This window comes from Biomphalaria glabrata, chromosome 16, assembly GCF_947242115.1.
Source record: "Biomphalaria glabrata chromosome 16, xgBioGlab47.1, whole genome shotgun sequence".
Taxonomy (NCBI): Eukaryota; Metazoa; Mollusca; class Gastropoda; family Planorbidae; genus Biomphalaria; species Biomphalaria glabrata.
Window position 1 is genome coordinate 19,356,799 of NC_074726.1, and position 25,852 is coordinate 19,382,650.

At 35.3% G+C, this 25,852-nt stretch overlaps 1 protein-coding gene across 4 annotated transcripts in view; it reads right to left on the minus strand.

The window, feature by feature from the left end:
• Positions 1–9,412, minus strand: part of LOC106078427 (electroneutral sodium bicarbonate exchanger 1-like) — a 76,339-nt gene extending 66,927 nt beyond the window's left edge. For 2 of the 4 annotated variants that reach the window (XM_056013929.1, XM_013239286.2), the window contains exon 1: positions 1,344–1,532. The gene's annotated coding sequence lies outside the window, so the exon portion shown is untranslated. Of the gene's footprint in view, positions 1–1,343; positions 1,533–9,256 lie in introns of those variants that run through there. The other 2 variants (XM_056013932.1, XM_056013931.1) reach the window with 2 other exon arrangements.
• Between the last annotated feature and the right edge of the window lie 16,440 nt (positions 9,413–25,852).

Below are 25,852 nucleotides of genomic sequence, written 5' to 3' on the forward strand. Positions count from 1 at the left end.
CTTCTATGTTATGTTTTACAAGAAAATTAAATGTCTAAAAAGTAATTTTCAGTAATCAATTCTAGTAAATTACTTTTTTTTAAAAGCCTTATGCGATTTCAAACAATCATTAGGCATAATTCATGTTTTATAAAACAATATCCGGAACATTTTTACACTTAATGAAATATAAGTCAGTATAGAGATTATGATTTAGCATTAATATGCTATTTACATAAAAAACGGAACAACATATTATTGATAATGTGTTTTTGCAACGTTTAAGCATCGAAATTGAATGTAATATAAGTTAGAAGAGCAAACAAACATTTGTTGGCGTTGATTAGTTTTGCACAAAAAAATCCGGAACAATCAATTTTAGATACTTAAAACTATTGAGATGTTATGGGAGGAACATTAAAGGGTAAATCAGATTTTCAATAGCTTTTAGAGTTCTAGTTTTTTAAATCTAATCGTGACGGACAGACCGACCAACAGACAAAACGCACAAAAATAAGCTTCTTTTATTCGGATGGGGGCACTAAACAAAAAATAAATAAAATCTGATTTTTAAAAAAAGTTTAAGGAATTGGTTTAGCACCTGATCATGTTGCGACGTTACGCTACTGCACGAAAATCGCTGCATAAAAAGTCCATTTAAAAAAATGTGCGTGATATTTACATACAAAGTGCATTATTAGCCTTTATAAACAAACAGAAATGTTTTCTTTTAATTTTAGCAGCTAGTTGACCAGAAAAAACGTCTTTAACTATTATTTGTATTTGTTGTAAACATTTCCTGTACATTTTAAAAATATATTTGACTTAGTGATACTGAAAATACACAAAAATTGTCCATCTTTGTTAGCATATTGTAACATTGCCTCCCTTACATTTACGTAATTGTTTTAGAATTGGTGTATTTTTATGAAAAAATCGCTTGCATAATTAATTTTATAAATTAAACGGTTTGCTTTTAGAAAACCAAAAGTAGCCGTTGCACCTAAACTTTTCAAGCCGGATTTAATGATGAAATAATATTTTTCATATCTCTTCTAGTTTTCGAGATCTGAGTGTGACAGACGGACAGACGGACAGACGGACAGACGGACAGACGGACATTTTACACAAACCTAATAGCGGCTTTTTCCCCTTACGGGGGCCGCTAAAAATGTAATTTGTTATGGGAGAAGGCAGTATCACATGATACCCTATAGAGATTCAAGACGGGGTATGAGTATGCACATGTCAAAAGTTGTGTAACTCTGACCTAGAAGATTAATGAAGGTGTCCACAAGGGAGGTCACCAAATTAACTTGCATAGTTGAGATAGCTGTACTTAGAATTATATTAATCTAACTTACAAACCATGCCGTGAAGATGTCCAATATTCCACACTGAATGAAATGTCTCACGTTGCTCACACGTTGACCAAACAGCAGTCTACGTCTCTCTCCCAAATGACGTCACCGAGTTATCCAGTAGCCAGACATCCAGTTCCAGTGCCACACTTAGAGTACACTCCCCCTGTCCTGCTACTTCCTCTTAGTTCAGGTGAACCTGGTGTTACTCCCCTCCCCCCCCCCTCTCAGAAGTACGCGGCCAACATCGCTGGTTTGTGCCTTCCGCTGACTTTCCAAACACAGAGAGGCAGTAAGAGAAACTTCACGCCGTACAGATATTATCTAGGACATGTGTGTCTCTTCAGTACGTCTAATGAAAACAAGAAGGAATTGAAACCTTTTTTTTTCCCTCCATGATTCCAAATGAACACAAAATAATCCAGTGCTAAATGATCAGGAAACCATCAAACAACAGGGCATGTACAGTTAAGGGCAGACATATTGTGCACTTCCTTTATTGAATTGTATCCGTCCGCGTCTGCAAGGAAGGAGTCGCGGGTAGATAATACTGATGGTCTGATGCTAGGTGTGAGACACGTTGAAGCGTGAGACATTCAGGATTTTTTTTTTTTTTACTTTCAGTCCGAAAAACTTTTTTTTCTCATATGCCCTTTTTTTTTGCAGTACTTGAGCAGCTAATAGTGTACGGCTATGCTCCCTTAGATAGTGGGGGGCTAGTTACTTGAGGACCCTAGTAGTTTGTTCTGTACATTTTAGTCGCCAATACACAAAATATACTTCTGATACCATTGTTCGCTGTAAGGTCCCGGTAACATTTCCTCCAGTTTTTTTATAAACATTTAATTTCAAGTTTTCAATTTTAAAACAATTTTTAGTTTCAAAAAAAAAAAACATGTAACAATAGTAATACTAATGATAGTAAGATTTAAACACGCTAACTACAAGAATAGCTTTAAAAAAACAAAACAAAGCTTAACTAAAAGGGAACTCCACATTTACAACTATATTTCTCTATAATGTAGAACCTATTGCCCTTTTTAAATATCATACAAAATAATCAATTACCAATAATTAATTGACTAATTAGTTAATATTTTTTTTATTGATTCGTGTTTTGTTATATTTAATAACAACATGATCCTAGAATGGGTGTGGGAGAAATAACAAGTTCAAAAGTTGTACCAGACAGACAGACAGACAGACAGTGTGAGTTAGTAAACAAAAATGATAAAAGCCGGTTTACAAAAAGAGATAAATTAAAACTAATACAAGCCAAAAAATAAAAACGCACACACCCACATTGTATGAGTCACCCATAATTCTAGGCCTGTGTGCTGAATTAAAGCTGAACTTAAACCAGCAAAATATTAAGAAAAGTTTTTAACAACTTATTTAAGGGAAAGTATAACAAGAAATCATGAACACAATTAAAAAAAACAACAAAGCTTATATTAAGCGTACTTGTATCAATTAGTTTTCGATCAGTCATGTAATTAAATTTGTAATAGATCTAGACTAACATTACAAAAGCAGTTATAAAAATAAAAAAAAAGGAACGATCTGAATTCAAACTCATAGATCAAGCCTTCTCAGACCTCTCAAGCCAACACGGGAACCACTTGGCTAGTGGAGAGCTTATGAACATGGAAGTCTGTATAGATATCTATTGTTTCTATAGTTTCTTCCTATTTTTCATGTTTTTATTCACTAAGACTCAGACGATGACCTAGAAAGGGGACTAATTACTAATTACTAATTACATTCAAGTAACATTAATTTTCCCTGTTCGAGATACCAAACAAAATAATTTATTACCAATAGTTAATTAACTACTTGTTTAATTTTTTTTTAAAGGGGAAAAGACGCTATTAGTTTTGTGTGGCCTGTATGTACGTCCGTCTGTTTGTCCGTCCCGTTTAGATCTCAGAAACTAGGAGAAAAAATGAAAATCGGACATCATGATATTTTAGATCATTCAAAGTTCTCATGCAACGGCTACAGTTTTTATTTTCCGAGAGTGAACCATCTAATTTTTAAAATTATCTATGCAAGCAGATTTTTTTTTTTAAATACACAACTTTAAAATGAAAACCTTCAGGTCACTATAGAAAAGTATCAATGGATCATTATAAAATAAATTTTACATTTATTAACTAACTAATGGAGTTAGAATAGAATACTGATTGAAATGTTGTTTTTAAAAAATGATTTTAATACGAACTTCGTTTAGTTGAAAGTTAAAAAAAAAGAACTACTTTTATATCTGCATGATACACTTTACAACAATCTAAATTAGACTCAATAGAGGCAATAACATTTTAATAAAACTCAAAAACAGTTGGATTTTATAATAGAATTGTTACACATTTTACATTTGAGTAAAAATCAATAATAGTAGGAAATCAGCTCACTGTATTTGCTCAACAAAAAGAACTTACTAGCGATAATGTTTATTGGAAGACTATGGCTTAAATATTCCTGGTCCATTTGTCCATTGGTGACTTCGATGGTGGTCACCTCTGAGTTTTTGTGATAACACAAACTCTCTTTGTAATCTTGTTTAAATTGATTCTTGTGTTGTCAGGTAAAAGAAATAATTGTGCACATTTTCAGCTTGATCCGAGATTGGATGTGATAGAAATAATGTGTACAAACTTTTTACAGACCGACGGACTGACAGACAGACAGAGTTGATATAAGCGTTGTAATAAATGCCATGTCTCAACATTGCAAGGTTTATCCCTCTTTTTCCTTCATAAAACAAAATTAATTAACGCTGATAAACAAGTTGGTTAATTTTTTTTTATTGATTCATGTATTATCCTCGACAATTTTTCAAAATTTCAACTTGGTCCAAGAACGAGAATCAGGAGAAATAAACAACAAACAGGCGGATTGAGTTAATATAACCTTAGTTTTTTTTAAAGTAGGTCTACTCTTGAATACTGTCTAGAACAAAATAGGAACAAATTTTTCAATCAAAAAAAAAAGGTCCTCACTTTTAAACTTTGAGATCTGCTACGAAACATTTACATACATTGTTTAAGCTTTTTCTCACTGTCACGGCCAGCTCTAAAACACATTGAATGAATACAGCCTACTAATTGATATGTATATCATTGGCTTTGAAAACTTCAAGATTCAACAGACAAAAAGAAGAAACCAAACTTCACCCACATGTCAAGTTACATGTCCTTTTTTTTAACACGATCTATGCAAATGGGTATCTGACTCATGAAGTTAGCATGCTTTAGCAGTCGCTGCATATTTTTCAAGGTTGTTACACAAAGTGAGGTCTTTATATTCAACATTCTCCTGCCATAGACATCAACAGAAACATTCCCGAGGTGGTGAATACAGGAAACTGAATCCCTTAACAAGGTTAATGCAGGTCAAGAAAACAAACGTTACAATGTAATACCTTCATCAAATACATTACGGGTGTGCAATGTGCGACTGGACCTCGGAGCAAGAGATACAGACTTGTGAGGACCTCGGAGCAAGAGATACAGACTTGTGAGGACCTCGGAGCAAGAGATACAGACTTGTGAGGACCTTGGAGAAAGATATACAGACTTGTGAGGACCTCGGAGCAAGAGATACAGACTTGTGAGGACCTCGGAGAAAGAGATACAGACTTGTGAGGACCTCGGAGCAAGAGATACAGACTTGAGGTCCTAGAAGCTAGAGAAACAGATTTAAGATTTTAAAACGTTTAAAAAAATGTGCGAGTAGAAAAGAAAGCCTTCACTTAAATGATAAATGCAAAATCAACGATTCTTTCCAGATCAGAATGCAAGAACTCGATTGGCTCCTATCTAAATCCCTTTGATGGAGCTCACAGCGCCATTGCCCCATATCCTAAGCCGCAAGGTCAGAACCCTTATAAGGCACTCTCATTACAAACTAATATGACTTCCAATATTCCATTGCCTGTTCTAAACCGAGCCTAAACGTTTCAATGTGAAGACCTGTGAGATGAAAATGTCTCAATTTTTTTTGTGACATATGGGATAATAATAATAATGACATAATAAAGTGTTGGACTATAAATTGAGTTGCATTTAAGTTTCACTAGTCTGTAGTAGAAGTAGAAGGTTCCACCTCCCCGCCCTGCTTTTCTGAAATCTAAGAATGGGAGTTAAGACCAGGTCCTACAAAAGGTGGTGAAATGAAGAAAACGTTTGCACATATAACATGGAAAAGTAAAGGAGGGAAGGCCCTACTTGCTCTAACCGCGCCTCTCTAGACACAAACAAAACAAGGTGAATGGGTCTGGAGCTAGTTCTGGAACTGCGCTGGCTAACCGTATCATGAGACAAAGTTAGTGACATAGTATTAGAGGATTATCATGCATAGCCTTTGTTAATTAGTTCGATTTCCAGTCACGCAGATGAAGGTGCTGTACTCTGGTTGTGGGCAGATCCATAGTAGAATGTGTTAGGTGGTCTGGATAATGAATGGCGTAGCCACGGGGAGAGCAAATAGCAAATCGAAGCAAGCAATAACCTACATTTTGTTTTCTGCACATTTGTGCTCATTTGTTTGACTTTGTGAACAAAGAAAATAGAGTGAAATCACGTGATGTTCAGACAACTATTCAGTTCTGACATGAGTAGGTTGCTGTTTCTATGTGAGAGAGGACATATACGACCACCTTGTCTGGGGACTTGTCTGGGGACTTGTCTGGGGACTTGTCTGGGTATTTGTCTGGGGACTTGTCTGGGTATTTGTCTGGGGACTTGTCTAACCAAACAAACAATTTATTGCAAGTTATCATCTTGTCTTATATATTACAGACGTTACCTCAAAAAGGGAATATAATTACGTCCTAGGATATGTTAAACTAGTTGTGCATGCTAATTAGAGACTTAGACTTTGCTAAGCCATTTGGTTTTCCGGGCTGATTCAGGCAACCAGTTCCATGTTCTAATTGCACTTGAAAATTGTAAGAATAAGAAAAGTGTTTTTCAAAAAAAAATAAAAAATTCAACAATTTTTTTAAAAAGCAGACGGTAAATGTTTCTGTTTCATGAGATTTTTTTTCCACTTAATATATTCGCTTATATGTTTTATATGTTTTTTATGTAAGATCAAACCAAAGACCTTAAATTCAAATGATGGTGTCAAATAGATGGTTAAGTTAAAGACACCCTGGAGTCAAGATCTAGTGGGACATTTACTGCGGGAACGAAACAAAGCAATAAAGAAGGTTGAGAAAACGTATCAACTTCCACAAACTTCCTTGACTTAAACAGACCTCTTTAACTTAAACAGACTTCCTTGACTTAAACAGACCTCTTTAACTTAAACAGACTTCCTTGACTTAAACAGACCTCTTTAACTTAAACAGACTTCCTTGACTTAAACAGACTTCCTTGACTTAAACATACGTCCTTGACTTAAACAGACTTCCTTGACTTAAACATACGTCCTTGACTTAAATAGACTTCCTTGACTTAAACACAAGTCCTTGACTTAAACAGACTTCCTTGACTTAAAAAAACTTCTTTGACTTAAACAAATTTCTTTGACTTAAACAGACTACCTTGACTTAAACAGATTTCTTTGATTTAAACATACGTCCTTGACTTAAACAGACTTCCTTGACTTAAACAGATTTCTTCGATTTAAAAGATTTCTTCGACTTAAACAAACTTCCTTGATTTAAACGTACCTCTTTGACTTAAACAGACTTCCTTGACTTAAACAGACCTCTTTGACTTAAACAGACCTCCTTGACTTAAACGGACCTCTTTGACTTAAACAGACTTCCTTGATGGCTGCGTGGTCGTGCGGTTTGCGCGCTGGATTGTCGTTCGGATTTATCGACGGTCGAGGGTTCCAACCCTGCCCGCTCCCATCCCCCGTCGTCCTGCGGGAGGTTTGGACTAGGAAGTAAACTATCTTCAACTCTGAAGGAACATCCGAAACATGTAAAACATTTTACAAACATTTTACTTAAACAGACTTCCTTGACTTAAACAAACTTCTTTGACTTAAACAGATTTCTTTGACTTAAACAGACTTCCTTGACTTAAACATACGTCCTTGACTTAAACAGACTTCCTTGACTTAAACATACGTCCTTGACTTAAACAGACTTCCTTGACTTAAACAAACTTCTTTGACTTAAACAGATTTCTTTGAATTAAACAAACTTCTTTGACTTAAACAGATTTCTTTGAATTAAACAGACTTCCTTGACTTAAACATACGTCCTTGACTTAAACAGACTTCCTTGACTTAAACAGATTTCTTTGACTTAAACAGACTTCCTTGACTTAAACATACGTCCTTGACTTAAACAGACTTCCTTGACTTAAACAAACTTCTTTGACTTAAACAGATTTCTTTGAATTAAACAGACTTCCTTGACTTAAACATACGTCCTTGACTTAAACAGACTTCCTTGACTTAAACATACGTCCTTGACTTAAACAGACTTCCTTGACTTAAACAGATTTCTTTGACTTAAACAGACCTCCTTGACTTAAACGGACCTCTTTGACTTAAACAGACTTCCTTGACTTAAACAGACTTCCTTGACTTTATCAAACTTCTTTGACTTAAACAGATTTCTTTGAATTAAACAGACTTCCTTGACTTAAACATACGTCCTTGACTTAAACAGACTTCCTTGACTTAAACATACGTCCTTGACTTAAACAGACTTCCTTGACTTAAATAGATTTCTTTGATTTAAAAGATTTCTTCGACTTAAACAAACTTCATTGATTTAAACAGACCTCTTTGACTTAAACAGACTTCCTTGACTTAAACAGACTTCCTTGACTTAAACAAACTTCTTTGACTTAAACAGATTTCTTTGACTTAAACAGACTTCCTTGACTTAAACAGACGTCCTTGACGCAAGTCACAAAATAAGCAAACAATACCCCCCCCAACCCCAGAAATAATCGATAATTACTTGTTCAAATCAAATGAGGTCACAGATGTCTGCAAATAGTATTTCTTGGTCTATGGAGATGGCATGCAATTTCATTAACAAATTTCTTGGTCTATGGAGATAGCATGCAATGTCATTAACAAATTTCTTGGTCTATGGAGATAGCATGCAATGTCATTAACAAATTTCTTGGTCTATGGAGATAGCATGCAATGTCATTAACAAATTTGTTCCTACATAAATAGGAATAACTTTATATAAACCAATAACTTTAAGTTATGAAGCTAGAAATAATTAATTTCATATGCCTATGTGTTACAAACTTTAATTAGGCCTACATTTCTAAACTTTAAGCAATTGTATGGTATATTTTATAGACACCATAAAATTATAAATGAATAAACCTAATCTCAACAATATTTTAAATTGCATATAAAATTAAGATTAAAAAGCAAAGTATAAAAAGTCCTTTAAAAAAGTTTATATAAGGGGAAGAACTCCATATATACTACTATATATATCAATAATATAGAAGTTATTTCACTTTTTCGATATCAAACAATTAATAACAAATAATTAATTGACTAGTTGGTTGTTTTTTTTTTATTGATTCATGCTTAGTTAGATACAATAAACAATAGTTTAAAGTTTCAACTTGATCCCAGAATGAGTGTGGGAGAAATCACCTGTTCAAACTTTTTACCAGACAGAGTGAATTAATAAAAACTTTGTAAAATAAACTTTCCCTCAGTTTCGCTCAGATTTTCATATTATACGAAGTAATTGCAATGCACGATTATCTTATACATAGATCTATATATTTGTTATAGATACACTATTATAGTAAACAATTCTTTGAATACAACAGTCGACATAGTGTCAGTTCCTCTCCAACATGTGAAAAGGAACAACTAACCACGTGTTGATGAGAAGCTAGGTCTTACAAATTAGATTATACAGAAAACCTTAAGTCGTTTCAATGTCTCAAACTAGTTCTACTTACCTGGACGACTATCCCTGTGCTGTTCTAAAGTGACCTGTTGACGACGGACGCTCCATCCTCCTTTGACACACTCGCCTTGAAATTGTTTTGAGAACAACAACAGAACAAGTAGCCTAACTGGCCCCTGTTTTAACGGAACAGGCGTAGATCTAATTAGTTTACCTCCCCTGATTTCTTGACATGCTGTGAAGATTGTTCGAGGATATTTGCGACTTGTATTTTAGAGTAGAGTACAACAGCTATACAATAACAGCTATACAACAACAGCTATACAATAACTGCATAGTGCATACCTAAAGTATTTCTATAGGACTTGACGGTAACTAGGGGGAGGGGGAGGAGAACAATGTCAACACAATTATAAACATTTCTCAAAAAGATGTTTTGTTAGTGTAGGGACTTTAATAAGCACAGGCTAATCTCTTCTTCAAACATAATACAGGAGCAAGCGAAATGTACCTTCTTTAAGTCTTATATTAGTCTAATACATTCACTAATTATGCAAAGCAAAATCAATTTAATTATTTTAACTGAAGGGAGGCACGGTGGCTGAGTGGGGTCGTGGGTTCGAATCTCGATGGCGACTGGGATTTTTTGGGCGCCCCTGAGTCCACCCTACCCTAATGGGTACCTGACTTTAGTTTGGGAAAGTAAAGGCGGTTGGTCGTTGTGCTGGCCACATGGCACCCTGCTCGTTAACCGTTGACCAATGTCACAGTTTCTCTTGACATTGCCTTTTATATATTCACCTTGGGTCAAGAGGGTGAAAAGCATGAGAAACCTCGGACATAGAAAGAGGAAGTAAGAATGACTAAATTGACTTTTAGTCAGTAATAACTTTAGGTCAATTGAGTTGAGTCGTCTCGGGGACTTGAGACAGTACACATAATTGAATAAGAGATTGACCCATTACAAAACAATTGGATCAATTAGATATTCATTATAAGTCATCGGTTAGACCAGGTTCTCATCTAACTTCACATTCACTTATCCTTTGGTCTGCTGGACCGCTGGGGCACGACACAAGATCTGTCAACCTTCTTTCTCCATTCTTCTCTGTCATTCGTCTTTGATAGAATTTCATTCTGATGTTCTTTCTGAAAATATTGAAACCTGCCTTTTTACCTGCCTGGGTGGACCATTTCAGGAACCGATTTTGACTTTGTGTTTCACACAAACTGTCTTTGTAACCTTGTTAGTAGTTGTTTTCTGGATACATGTTGTTGAAGATTATTGTTACCCACTGTGATGCGGACGTTATTTAGTATAATAGATGACTTAGTATATTTGATACCGCTGTGATGCGGATGTAATTTTATTTCAAAGCAGTGGAGTATATTTGTGTAGCTGCCAAGAAATTGCAGTATATTGTTATTGAATAAACGCCACTTGTGTCTGCTAAAGTTGGATTCAAATTAATCTATTCTATTTACGTTCGCTACGTGTTAAGTGTAGCTCCAGGACACACGAACTCAGCATTCTTCAACATTACACACATTGATAACAAACACGTCGTTTACATTTTGGTGACCAGTCCAAGAGTCAAATTCACATCCGTCATTCGTTTACAACCAAAGAAACAGATGACCTTAACATCAGCATCCCTAGAGATCGTAGGCTCTGAATGGGGAACTTTCCTTTTTCTTCTTTCTTGTACTAAAGTCATCAAGTGATTTCCTTGTACTTGGTAGGCACTTCTTGTGAGAATTCTGTCACGCCGTTCCCTTCAAGCTGCCTATAGGCCAGACCGATCGTCATAATAAGTCTGAACCCTGACGTACTGATCTGTGTCGTAGCAATGCTCTAGTGGTCTCCAATGATCACATGCTTTCACGTCATAGGTCTGAATCGCGACGCTTTGGCAAATCCGTTTTGGCGCCGTTGACGTTTTGGCGCCAGGGGTTGTCATGGTGATTTTTTAGAAAGCACAACATTTTGTAATAAACATTTTTTATATAGGCTACGAAACAAAACAAGACATGAATATTTAAGAAGAACAAAAAAAAAAAGTAGTTTTTACATTATAAACAAGAACAACATTTTTTAGACAATACCTCCATTATTTAACTTCAAATATAAATATATATATTTTTGTATTCAATTCGGGTATAGAACCCGTGAAACCGTCAACTGCTAGAACTTGTGCCATTATTTATTGGTCTGCTCACTATATGGACATCTAGATCTAACAAAAGCCGTAAAGTTCTGATTTAGAACTCTTAAGATCTAGTCTAGATCTACTTCTGGATCTAGAATCTAGATGTACTCTATATTAGATTTACGTAAGCAACGCTCATAAACTTAAATAAAATTGAAGCAACTTTAAATTTACTCAGTTATCGAAAAATTACGGCTGACTACGGCATGCTGGCTCTAGACCTAAATATGTAGTCTCTAGCCAAATTTGCATTTATTTATTTTTTCACTTTCAAAAATTATAACGGTCTAACTAGAGTTTGCTCCGTGTGGCCAACGAGCTAGTCATTCTTTTCTAGGCGATATACGTCAACTGTTAAATTTCTAGGAAAGTTGCTAGAGCCGTTTTTGAGATCAGCGCCCGCCCACCCACCCAGGTTCCTCCATGAAGAAGTGACTTGAATAGATTAATGTAAAAAACAAACTAAGAATACATTTCAGGTGACTCTCACCTGTACTTCACAAGCCAGCACGTTGGTATCAGCTGAGTTGAGGTCCTAACCTGACGTGACCTATATCCCTCATCGTTTATAATGACAGGTCAGAAGGGAAGACCAACGGTCTCAAAAAGAAAAGAAAATGGGCCCTTTAAATCATGCCATGTAACTGTGAAACGTTTCCTTTTATTAGCGGCCCCTGTAAGCAAAATGTCCGCCTGTCCGTCTGTCACACTCTGATCTCAAAATCTAGAAGAGAAATGAAAAATATTATTTCACCATGCGATGCGGCTTACAAAGTTTGGGTGCAACGGCTACTTTTGGTTTTCTAAAAGCATTAATTTTAGTTTATAAAATTAATTATGGAAGCGAATTTTTCATAAAAATACACTACATAAATGTAAGGGAGATAATGTTAAAATATGTTAATAGAGAAAGATATTTTTTTCTGTGTATTTTCAGTATCACTAAGTCAAATATATTTATAAAATGTACAAGAAATGTTTAGAACAAATATAAATATTTAATTGTGTTTTTTTTTGTCTGGCCCATTGTCTGCTAAAATTAAAAGAAAACATTTATGTTTGTTTACAAAGGCTAAGAATGCACTTTGTATGTATATTATGTACATTTTTTAAAATAGTGGGACTACTAATCAAATTTCAATCAGTAGCGTGAAGACCGCGGGAAGTCGCAATACAGAATTAGTTCCACAAAATTTTTAAATAATCAGATTTTATTTATTTTTTGTTTGGTGTCCCCAATTAGGATATAAGCCGTTTATTTTCTGTCCGTTTGTCTGTTGGTCGGTCTGCCCGTCACGTTTAGATTTAAAAAAAAACAACACTAAAAGCTATTGAAAATCTGATTTAACATTTAATATTCCTTCGGAAAACATTGCAATAGTTTTAAGTATCCAAAATAGATTGTTCCGGATGTTTTTTTGAAAAACAAATCAATGTCAACGAATGTTTGTTTGCTCTTCTATCTTATATTACATTTAATTTACGTTGCAAAAACACATTATCAATCATATCTTGTTCCGGTTTTTTGATGTAAGTAGCATATAAATACTAAATGAAAATCTCTATATTGACTTATACTTCATTAACTATAAAGTTGTTCCGGATATTGTTTTATAAAAATAAAGTATGTCAAAAGATTATTAAAAATCGCATCATTGACTTACATTACATTTATATTCTTGGACAATACGTCACTATAGTTTAATTATCGATATCAATTTGTTCCGTATTTTCTACCTAAAATAAATTTACTTCAAATGACTTTTTTTTTTCAAAAATATCGACAATAGGTTGTTCAGGATTTTAAAAAAAGAAAGTCATTTATTAGAAACGATTATTGAAAATCACTTTTTAGACTTATTTTGCATTTAATTGTTTTGCTGAAAATTACAGAAGTTTTTTTCTCATTAAAAATATTCCGGATTTTGTTTTGAAAAAGATTTAATTTTCTTACAAATCGTTGCCTAACTTGTTCCGAATTTTAAATGAAGTATCTATTAACACCAAATAACTTTGAAAACCCTCTTCTAATATATGAAACAAATAATCTTCTTCTCATTTAAGAAAATCAGTTGTTCCGGATTTTATGAAAAACATTTTAACTCTATTTATCTGAAATCGCATATGCTAAAATAGCACCAATGTGTATGAACCCTCGACAACTTGCTCGTGTTGATAAAGACATTTTTTTAGTCTCTTGAACGTAGTGGATTTTTTCCCTTTGACGTTATATGGAGTTAATTCTTTAAATTAAATGCTAAAATAACTCGGTGCATTAATGTTTATTAAACCTCGTCATATTTCTCGTATTAAAAAAATAATAGCTAGATTGCGATCTAATCTAGATTTGTTTTACACTAGAGCTAGATTTTTTACACTAGATCTAAATTTTTAAAACTAGATTTAGATTTATATTCTATTTAAAATCATTGTAGATTCTAGACTAGAATGTCTAGGTCTAGTTTAGAATGATATAGACTAGATCAAATTTGTACAAATACTCCTTCTTCCCTAGTGTTATTAGAGCATGGAATGGGTTGCCTGAGCTAGCCAGGAAAACCAGTGACTTAGCAGAATTTAAGTCATTGGTTAATATGTATGACTGAATGCATGACGCGTAGGACGTAATCATCTTCTTTTTTGAAGTAACGTCTGTATTTTTTAAAATAAGATAAGATATCCGGTAGTTATCAATAATAAGCTTTTAGTTTGTTATTAAGTTAACAGCAATGCCTGGACGTGCGGTTACCGCGCTGGACTGATAATCTCGACGGTCCGGGATTCATACCCTGATGGCTGCCATCCCCTGTCGTCCAGTGTGTGGTTTGGATAAGGAAGTAAATTATCTTTAACTTTGAAGGAACATCCGAAACATGTAAAACATTTTACAGAAAAAAACAACTAATTTTTTTACAACGCCGAATGAATCTTTGAAACATTATTACTTTTGACAATCAAAACAAAATCACGTCCTTGCAAATAGGCGGATCCGACAGGGCTCCGACTCCGACGGGGGCCGCATCTGAGTTTGTGTGGAAACACAAACTCTCTTTGTAATCTTGTTGTCTTATTACTTGTCAACAATGCTCTTTCTGTTTTGCCTGATTGTTTCTATACCTTAGTATTTTCTTATTGTGAAAAAAAAATCTATTGATTTTTTTTACAAGTGTTTTACTTAAGTTTCACTTGTAAAATTAATTAAAAAATAAATACTAGCAAAATACTGACTATCTACTAATACATTTTTTTCTTAAAAATTGTCTAGTTAGAGAAAATGAACAGAAAAGAAAACAACACACACATTCTCACAAAATGTAAAGCCTCATTAAATTTAATAAGTTATTAATATACAATATTAAAATCCTTATATCATAAATAATTTGGACATGAAGTGTCTAACAAACTTTAATTCAAAATCTTACGGTATGCAGTACCTCCTCGTGGTGGCAGATGGAAACTGAGACTGCGAAGCCTCAGGCTAAACTGCAAGGGTCTCGGAGGAGGTTTGGCCCCAAGATGTGAGGCAGGCATGGCCCGTCGGCGTGCGGACACGCCCTGTTGCCCACAAACCAAACCCCTAGCTATAGTTCAATAGCCGCACTGCCTTGTGTGTGTGTCCCTGTAAGGTCTAAGGCTAAGGGAGCAAACCCTAACAGAAAATCCGGTCCTGAAGCCGAGTAGGCGGGGGGGGGCAGTAGTAAGACTACTGCTCTCTGGCAAACTCCTGCAGCCACCTGTCCCCAAATAGTGATGGCTTGCCATCCCTTTGGACCCGGTCAGTATGGAAGAGAGGCGTGTGCTGACGTGTGGGCAGCCCAGCACTCGCAAATTTACCGCCCAGGCTTTCCCCCAGCAATGGAGAGGTCACTCTATCTCTGACAAGAAGTTGCAAAGGGAAAAGATCGTCTCTCGAGACGTAAAATGCCACATACATATGATTTGATTCTATCACTTGTATGGACCAGTTGGAAATAGATGTGAGGGGGGGAGGGAGAAAGAACGGGGTATCTGGGTGATCGCTTTTTTAAAGCTTTTTTTTTAATTGAGCGACCTGAATTCGAGCTCGTAAGCTAAAGCCTTCTTATTGTGAGCAGGTCAGGAGGCGCGAGAAAGACCTATTCTCTGCTCAACATTAAATTTTATACAGTAGGCAGATGTTAGCGCTACTGGGTGGGTTTCATCTGTGACACCTCAGTCTACGACCAAGGGGCTAGAGTCACCTAAGTAACCAGACATACTAAACTATACTAAATGAAAGCAAGATAACGAAACTTTAGTTTAGGATAAATAAACACAACGAAACTTTATTAACATACAAAAAAAATCAATAATAAAAAATATTATATATACACAACTGAACCCAGCAACTAACTAAAACCCTCTAAATCTACGTCACTACCAAACACCAACAAACTAACCAAACCAACTATCTAACACAACACAAACTGATAAAACCAACTATCTAACTAAATCACTACAACTACTACACTAGACCTAGCTCTACACAAACACACTACAATAAACTAGTCTAGATCTACAATATTCTACTACTACAAGCAACCCAACCCATAACTAAAACTAAAACAAGAACACCTTAGTTAGTACCTTACTACTAGTATTCACTAAGACTAAGAACAGACTAAGCCACTAGTCTAAGACTAAGTCACTAAGGCGTCTAAGGCAACACTACACTCTACAGAAACAAAATAACACTTAGTTACACTAGATTCCCTAGATCTACAGCAGCAATAACAATAGCGGTTAAAACAGCAGCAAAGTTAAAGCAGCAATATTAGATACAGCAGCATGTATTTCAGCAGTAATAATAGCAGGCCGTCCCAGGTACAGAAATACAGCAATGATTAAATTATCATAAGCCAGATCACTAAGATCATCAACTGTCACACAGACAGAGATATACTTTACTGACCGCTGGTCAACTGTACAGGATGTAGCATGGATTTAACTATTTATACTACCCGCCCTAACCCATATAACAAAAAGCGGAAGTACAAATATTAATTCTGGCACTAGCCTATAAAAAATAGAATACATAAAATAGCTCTGACCTATAAAAGTAGAAAAAAAAATTACATATAAAAAAAGCTCTGGGAGCGCAAGCTCACATTATGATTCTCAAGCCATTAGGTAACCACTCTGTTAGTAAAGAGCTTATGAACAGGGAAGGTTGTTTAGTTATCTATTGTCCTATTTAATGTTTGTGTTCACTAAGCCTCAGACGACGACCTATTAAGGGGACTAATTCAGCTTATAACACCACTTCAATCATGTACAATATCTTTCCCTTGTTCGATATAGCAAATAAAATAATTAATTACCTATAGTTAATGAAAAAAAATAATTTTTTGCTTCATCCTCGATTGGTTGAAATAACGTGCTCGAACTTTTTACCAGACAGACAGACAGAGTGAGTTGATAGAAGCTTTGTAAAAATGCACATAAATGTAACAGATATACAACAAAAACATGTATACATCTTTTGAAAGACTATTTCATTTATTTTACATTATAACTCTATATATTTAGCGCCAAAACGTCCCGTCGCCTAAACGGGGCTGCCAAAACGTCCCGTCGCCTAAACGGGGCTGCCAAAACGTCCCGTCGCCCAAACGGGGCTGCCAAAACGTCCCGTCGCCCAAACGGGGCTGCCAAAACGTCCAGCTTGGTCAAACGTCAGTGTTCAGGCCTACTATAACCATTTATTATTTTAGCTCGCGGCACTCGCCTTATGGAGGCGCGGTGGATGAGCGGTAAAGCTCTTGACTTCCTAACCGAAGGTCCCGGGTTCGAATCTCGGTGAAGACTATGAGTTTACCCAGCTCTAATGGGTATCTGACATGTGTTGGGGAAAGGTAAAGGCGGTTGTTCGTTGTGCTGGCCACATGACACCCTCCTTAACCGTGGCCACAGAAACAGAGGACACTTACATCATCTGTCCTATAGGTCTGAAAGGGGAACTTTTTTTTTTTACATCGCCTTAAATAGGATAGGAGTCATAGGAGTAACCCATTAAGTTTAGTAGTCAAACAATGTACATTCCATCTCTACTGTCTCCATTATCATTGACTAGAAAAAACATAATTGGTTGGGCAGTGTTCACATTTACTGTTGCTGATGGAGTGTAGAGTGTAGAGTAGTGTAGACATTAACGTAGTGTATCTGGCTCTGCTGACAAGCATCTGACCATCGGAAGTATGGGAATGGGGCGTTTGTATGAATTAAGAGATTCAATTATTCATTACTATCCAATACATTTCTACTGGTCACGAAAGACTAGATTAACAAATCCACGGAACATTGAAACATCTTTTTGTTTCCTTATGAATGAACGACTGTAGGTAAAAATATATTGATAAAAACAAAAATAAAAAAAAATCAATTCTCAACTCTTATATTAGTTTTATATTTTAATTTGGATAAACAGCTACAATAGGCTTATGAAAACAATATTTGGAGAGATTTGAAGTTGACCACAAACTTCAATGCTTTTTTGATCTTGTTCATTTTTTGTCTACATTTGATTTATTTTGAAAATAGTCCCAATTTTTCATTGATCATAAATGCGACCCTAAATTTGACTAAGATTGACTATTTGAGAGTCGTTGATAGTCTTGTATGGTAGACTGTTAAAAGGTCATTTGAGTTCGTCTACGGACAGTTTTTGTTTTCATTGAAGTACATGCTGTACGGCTGCCCGGTATGCCAATGCTCCTCCATCCCCCTCCCCTCTTTTCCAAAAAAAAGGTGCATAAAAAAATTGGTTGGTTTCGTCACAAAACAGGCGGATAATAGAAAATGTCAAAGGTGAAGAGGAAATCTCTACTCGTGAGAAAAAGTAAACTCTATGTCCTAAAATACAATAACACCCAACGACCTAGCTAGGGTGTGGGGAGGGGGAAGAATTGGAAAATCCCCTTGGGCCCCCACTTCAGAGGGACCCCAAATGAGTGTTTGAATTTTTGTTTACATTAAATATTACGCAAAATGCAGGGGCCCCCAAAGAGGTCAAGCCCCTCTCCCCAGGCCCCCAAAGAGGTCAAGTCCCCCTCCCCAGGCCCCCAAATGATTACAAATTCCTAGCTACGCCTTGTCACATCTTGAAAACGAGCAAGTCACAGGGGGGGGGGGGGGAATGAATACATTGTAATAAGATCAAAGATAAATACCTAGATCTATGTTTTAACCATAGGCAAAACTAAAATCTTTAAAAAACAAAAAACCTGGACTGGATTATTTATTAACATTTCACACCATTGAAGTGTATATCAAGAGTTATCTTTTCCAGTTTTTCTAAAAATAAAAATAACTACATCATTATCTTAAGAAACACAGACGTTACTTCAAACACGAAGGTGATTACGTCCTACGCGTGTCCCTAGGTCAATCTAGTCATGCATGTTAATCAATTATTTAGATTCTGCCAAGTCATTGGTTTTCCTGGCTGACTCAGGCAACCCATTCCATGCTCTAATAGCACTATGGAAAAAGGAGCATTTGTACTAATTTGTCCTAGCATATGGAACAAGGAATATGACTTTATCTTTGTGTTTTTCTAGGTATTGTATTAGTTTTTGTTTTTGAATTTGAAGATCAGTGTTTCATGTATAATTGCTACTTAACTTTTAAGTCTTCTTTCCTGAAGGGTTTCTAAATTTGATATATTACTAAAGGTGTTACTCTAATCAAATGTGAATATTATGAATCTCACTTCTGTCAAAGGTGCCGCCATGTTATAAAATAAATTGAAGAACATAGACATAGAACTTTCTAGACTGCCCAACTAAACAGTTTCTACATCGAAAGTGTGTATCCCTATGGACGTATATGCTGTTCAGCCAAATAGTACAATTGTGAGTTTCAAACATCTAAATACAATTCCCGAAATGAAATCTACATAAAAAAGAATAGCTATAAATTCTTTTTAAACATTCTAATTGTATGTATGACTACTGGTGGCATTGTGAACTAGCCAAATATGGCTGACATCTCTTCGATGTTTCTAACTGTTAGGTCCCATAGAATAGTGATAAGTGGGTGCTGTATAATGTTTATTCTCGCGTGGCGCTTATCCAACAAGGATCAAGATATCCCTTTTTTCATACATTAGTTTTCCATAATTTCTGAATGGCTGCCTGTGGAATATGATTTATGATGTCATTTCCATGGTCCCAGGTTTGAACCCTGTCCGACATCATTTCCAGCTGCCCTGCGGGAGGTTTGGGTTAGGATATAAAATGTTCAATTCTAAAGGGAAATCCAAATCATCAATAACAAACAATGATAGGGATACCAAAACTACGGTCTGCAGGCCATTTCCGCCCCTCTCTGAAACTTCTTCCCACATTGCACAATGGAGTCACACTACGCGTTATGTAGTATCAGTATCATCTTATGATGGAGCAGGAAACACGAGTACAGACGTGCAACGCTGGAGCCATTTCCACATAAAGAATATATAAATCTAATACTATAAATATAATACTATAAATATAATATTATAGTTATAATACATTGTACTATAAATATCTATAGCCTACTATAAAGTATACTATAAAGTAGAATGTAAGGCGTATGTATGTAAGTGTGTATGTATGTATGTGACGAATAGAAATCAAACCGTTTGACATCTAATTCAACTCTAAGATAATATAACTTCTCTTCGCACAGATAGTTTTATACTTTAACACATGAACATACTAATTATAGTCCATTCATTTCATATTTTGATCAAATTAACATTCAAATTTGGTTTTCTAAAGCATTTTTAATACATTTGTTTATGAACGCTGCAAAGCCGTGTTGAGATAGGCCTATATTCATTCATGAATCGCGTACTAATTGTATTGCGTTTAATTGTTTACAAAACACACTCAGTGACTATATCGACAGTGATACGCAAATAAAGATTCGCGGGTCGCGGGTAAAATATGTCTAGTAATACTATAAATATAAGACTATAAATATAAGACTATAAATATAAGACTATAAATATAAGACTATAAATATAAGACTATAAATATAATACTATAAATATAAGACTATAAATATAAGACTATAAATATAAGACTATAAATTTCCCACTAGCTTTGTTCACTAAGAACAACCGGAAGGTAAAACTGTATCACTGTATAATATTTGTAACAGTTAAAGCACTTTTTTTGTTTTGAAAGCATCAAGTTAAAGTGTCAAACTTTTACTGTGACTGATCGTAGGATAGTCTCTTCTGTCAAGTTTCGGATTAGAGACCGACAAGTGCCACCTTTGTTTGCTGGTTGTCACTATCAGGCATTCCTTTAAGGAAGACATTGTCGTGGCCATTTAAAGGCAAACCGGGTAATTGCATCATTCTTTTTGTCACTAAGGGAGCTAACTTTTATACAACATTGCATCACATATCAAAAACGACTAATTTATTAACTTATTGATTTTTTTTTTATTGATTCTTGTGTTGTTATCGACAGTGAATAATTGTGCGAAGCTTCAACTTGATCCAAGAATGAGAAGTGGGAGCAATAATGGGTACAATATTCCACCCGGACAGACAGACAGAGGGAGGTGATAAACTGTAATACATCTATTGACATTTCCCAATCTTTACACAACATTGAATAGTTTCTCCTAGTGCTAGTGAAATAACCGCGGACCACATTCTCACAGCTGTAATATAGAATTGTAGTAACAGCAAGTAGTTCTTGTTCACGTGTTACGTGTGCATTCGATTGTCATCATAACATGCAGAAATATTGTTTGAGTTCGTGTTAGTCCACTAAACTCCAAGGACATTACCTGAGGATAGTATGGCAGTAGTTAATGAAGTTTAAATTGTCTGACCTAGACGATACTAGGAGTATTGAAAGCTGACTGCAGAGCTAGAGATCCTAGGAACGGAATTGAGATGCTACAGAAGGATCCTACGTATCACATTTAAAGACCGCATCACAAACGAAGAGATTAGAGACAGGGTTACTACAGCCATTGGACCTCATGATGACCTTCTAACTATTGGGAAAAAACGCAAACTCGAACTCTATGGCCATATTACAAGGTCTTCGGGGCTTGCAAAGACCTTCCTTCATGGAACAGTGAAGAATAAGAATAAGAGGCAGACAAAGAAAGTGATGAGAAGACAACATCAAAGATTGGACGAGCCTGTCGCTGAAAAAGGTTCTATCTAAGACAAAAGACTGAGAGGAATGGAGAAAGATGGTCAACAAATCTTGCGTGGTGCCCCAACGGTCCAACAGACTAAGGGATAGATAAAGGTAACGGTGACCTTTGGTGATGAAGTGACCAAAGAGGAAAAATGACCGGGGATGAAATGACGGGATGAAGTGGCCGGGGATGAAATGACCAGGAACCAAAGGTAACAGGTGAAAGAAGAAAGGTGAAAGGTAAAAGGTAAGACGATACTATAAAATAAATCTAATTGTACATAGGCCAGGCCAGAAACTGACGACAGTTTTAGGGAAGTGACGTAAGAGAGTTTTTTTTATAAACGAAAGGGTAAAGGGTGTAAAAAGTAGGCACCACGGAGAGAAGACGAGATTCTGTCCCCTTGATTTACAAACATTTGCTATATATAAGTATACACATTTGTTTTACATGAGGATAAACATTTGTTGTATATGAGGATAAACATTTGCTATATATATATAAGGATAAACATTTGTTGTATATAAGAATAAACATTCGCTGTATATAAGTATACACATTTGCTGTATATAAAGATAACATTTGCTGTATATAAGGATAAACATTTGCTGTTTATAAGGATAAGCATTTGTTGTATATAAAGATAACATTTGCTGTATATAAGGATAAACATTAGCTGTATATAAGAATAAACTTTTGCCGTATATATTATAAGGATAAACATTTGCTGTATATACGGAGTCGTCAAGTCATGATATTTACAAAACAAACATTGTCTTTGGACTCGCTGCCAATAAAATATCGTGTTAATCTGAGTTGTGGTTTGGCACAGATTGATTGTCATAGCAATCTTGGAGTTTAACTTTTAACACAGAGTATGTCTTGTTTTCCTACTTTTCAGAGGTTCCAAACTTTTTCAGCTAGTGGTACAGGGACATTTCTCAGCTAGTGGTGCAGGGACATTTCTCAGCTAGTGGTACAGGGACATTTCTCAGCTAGTGGTGCAGGGACATTTCTCAGCTAGTGGTGCAGGGACATTTCTCAGCTAGTGGTGCAGGGACATTTCTCAGCTAGTGGTGCAGGGACATTTCTCAGCTAGTGGTGCAGGGACATTTCTCAGCTAGTGGTGCAGGGACATTTCTCAGCTAGTGGTGCAGGGACATTTCTCAGCTAGTGGTACAGGGACATTTCTCAGCTAGTGGTACAGGGACATTTCTCAGCTAGTGGTGCAGGGACATTTCTTAGCTAGTGGTGCAGGGACATTTCTCAGCAGGGACATTTCTCAGCTAGTGGTGCAGGGACATTTCTCAGCTAGTGGTGCAGGGACATTTCTCAGCTAGTGGTACAGGGACATTTCTCAGCTAGTGGTACAGGGACATTTCTCAGCTAGTGGTGCAGGGACATTTCTTAGCTAGTGGTGCAGGGACATTTCTCAGCAGGGACATTTCTCAGCTAGTGGTGCAGGGACATTTCTCAGCTAGTGGTGCAGGGACATTTCTCAGCTAGTGGTACAGGGACATTTCTCAGCTAGTGGTACAGGGACATTTCTCAGCTAGTGGTGCAGGGACATTTCTTAGCTAGTGGTGCAGGGACATTTCTCAGCAGGGACATTTCTCAGCTAGTGGTACAGGGACATTTCTCAGCTAGTGGTACAGGGACATTTCTCAGCTAGTGGTACATACAAAAACAAATTGTTAAGTCTAATGGGTATGAGCCACTTCGGCTTCATCACTTTGGATAGAAGTTTCAAGAGGCCCGATAGCACTACGTCAAGGGCCAGATATGGCCCGCAGGCCGTGCAAATCACTGGTCTAGTGGTTGCGCTGGTATGGTAGATGATGTGTGACATGGGCGGAAAACGGAGTAAAAATAAAAGTAGGACTTAATGAGGATTTACGTCCCTTCTGACCTAGATGAAGGAAAATCCATTTTGAAATCACATACGTCTGTAGGGACGATCGCTTTACCATTTGAGCAATAAATTTAGTTAGGCCTACTTATACAAATAATAGTTGATAGTTTTGATATTTTATCCGAGTCATCCTCATATCCCCCCCCCCTTTTTTTCCTATCTAAAATTCTAACATTAGTAAATAAACACTGAGGGGGGTGGGAATTAAGAGTTTCCATTCAACAGTCCTCCCACCCCCCCACCCCCAACTAGTGACAGACTTTAACCTGCAGAATTCAACATTTGTATATACGTTGAACAAATGAGAATTAAGCCCAAAATCTTTTTTTTTTTTCATTTCATTTTTCTATTCTTAAAATACTTTAGAACTTATTTTAAATTTCTAGTTAAAATATGTATTCTAGCGTGATACATTTTTTTTTGTTTGTACACGAGGATAGAGCCTCAGAATTTACCAAAACTATCAGTGACATATCAGAAGAGAAAGGCAATATTTTAACTAGGGCTGTATTAGTTGATCAATATTATTCAAGATCCAGTTTCACGAATGCATGGTGATCAAGATCAATGGTAAGACAAAACCTTTTCATTGTAGGTGTCAGCCATTTCAACGCAAGACAAATGAAGATTTAAGGATTATGGTTATAAGTGAAGGATCACAAGATGATACACTATAGAGTCTACGTATGTACGTATGTATGTAAATAACTTTAAACTAGCGAAGGTGATGATATACTTTACATATTGTACACAAGTTATCCAACGTATCCCTTTGACTTCTAGTAATGTGTCTACAAAAGATTGATTAACTTGGAAATCTTAGAGATGTGAAATTAAATAATGCAAAATTTTTCTTTTTTAGCGGCACCGTAAGGGGAAAAGCCGCTATTAGGTTTGTGCAAAATGTCCGTCTGTCACACTCAGATCTCGAAAACTAGAAGAGAAATGGAAAATATTATTTCAACATGCGATGCGGCTTGAAAAGTTTAGGTGCGACGGCTACTTTTGGTTTTCTAAAAGCAAACCGTTTAAAAAAAAAATTATTAATTAAAAACACCAATTCTAAAACAATTTCGTAAATGTAAGGGAGTCAATGTTACAATATGTTAACAAGAAAGACAATTTCTGTGTATTTTCAGTATCACTAAGTCAAATATATTTTCAAAATGCAAACAAAAAAAATATTTTTAAAAAATTAGTTAAAAGTGTTTTTTCTGGTCAACTAGCTGCTAAAATTAAAAGAAAACATGTTTGTTTATAAAGGCTAAGAATGCACTTTGTATGTAAATATCACGCACATTTTATAAAATGGACTTTTTATGCAGCGATTATCTGGCAGTAGCGTGACAAGCAGACGCAAGAGTTGATACTAATCAGTTCTCTAAAAAAATTTTAAATAATCAGATTTTATTTATTTTTTGTTTAGTGCCCCCATCAGAATAAAAGACGCTTTTAATTTGTGCGTTTTGTCTGTCGGTTGGTCTGTCCGTCAAGTTTAGATTAAAAAAAAACAACTCTAACAGCTATTGAAAATCTGATTTAACCTTCCAAAACATCTCAATAGTTTTAAGTATCTATGATAGATTGTTCCGGGTATTTTTGTGAATAACTTATATTACATTTAATGTCCATGTTAAAACGTTGCAAAAACACATGATCAATAATATGTTGTTTCGGTTTCTTAATGTAAATAGCATATTAATGCTAAATGAAAATCTCTATACTGACTTATATTTCATTAACTATAAATTTGTTACAGATATTGTTTTATAAAAAATAAATTATGTCAATATCAAAACATTGTCTAAAATCGCAAAATTGACTAATATTACACATATATTCTTTGACAATACGTCACTATAGTTTAATTATCGATATCAAATTATTCCGTAATTTCATCTTAAAACAAATTTATATCAAATGACTTTATTTTTTTATATCGACAATAGGTTGTTCAGGATTTTAAAATAAGAAAGTAATTTAATCGAAACGATTATTGAAAATCACATTTTAGACTAATTTTGCATTTTACATTTTTCTTGCTGAAATATTTTTAAAAAGTTTTTTTAATTTTTAAAGAATGTTCCGGATTTTGTTTTGAAAAATTGACCTACATTACTACATTTCTTACAAATCGTCGCCAAAAATTTCCGAATTTTATATGAAAAATCTGCTTACGCCAAATAACTGTTTGAAATCCCTCTTCTAATAAATAAAACAAAGAATCTTCATCTCATTTAAAAAAATATTTTAACTATTTATGTAAAATCTCACATCTCTCTTACACTAAATTTAATTGTCTAGCTAAAACGCTACAAAATCTAATTATCGTTAAAATTATGTTCCGATTTTT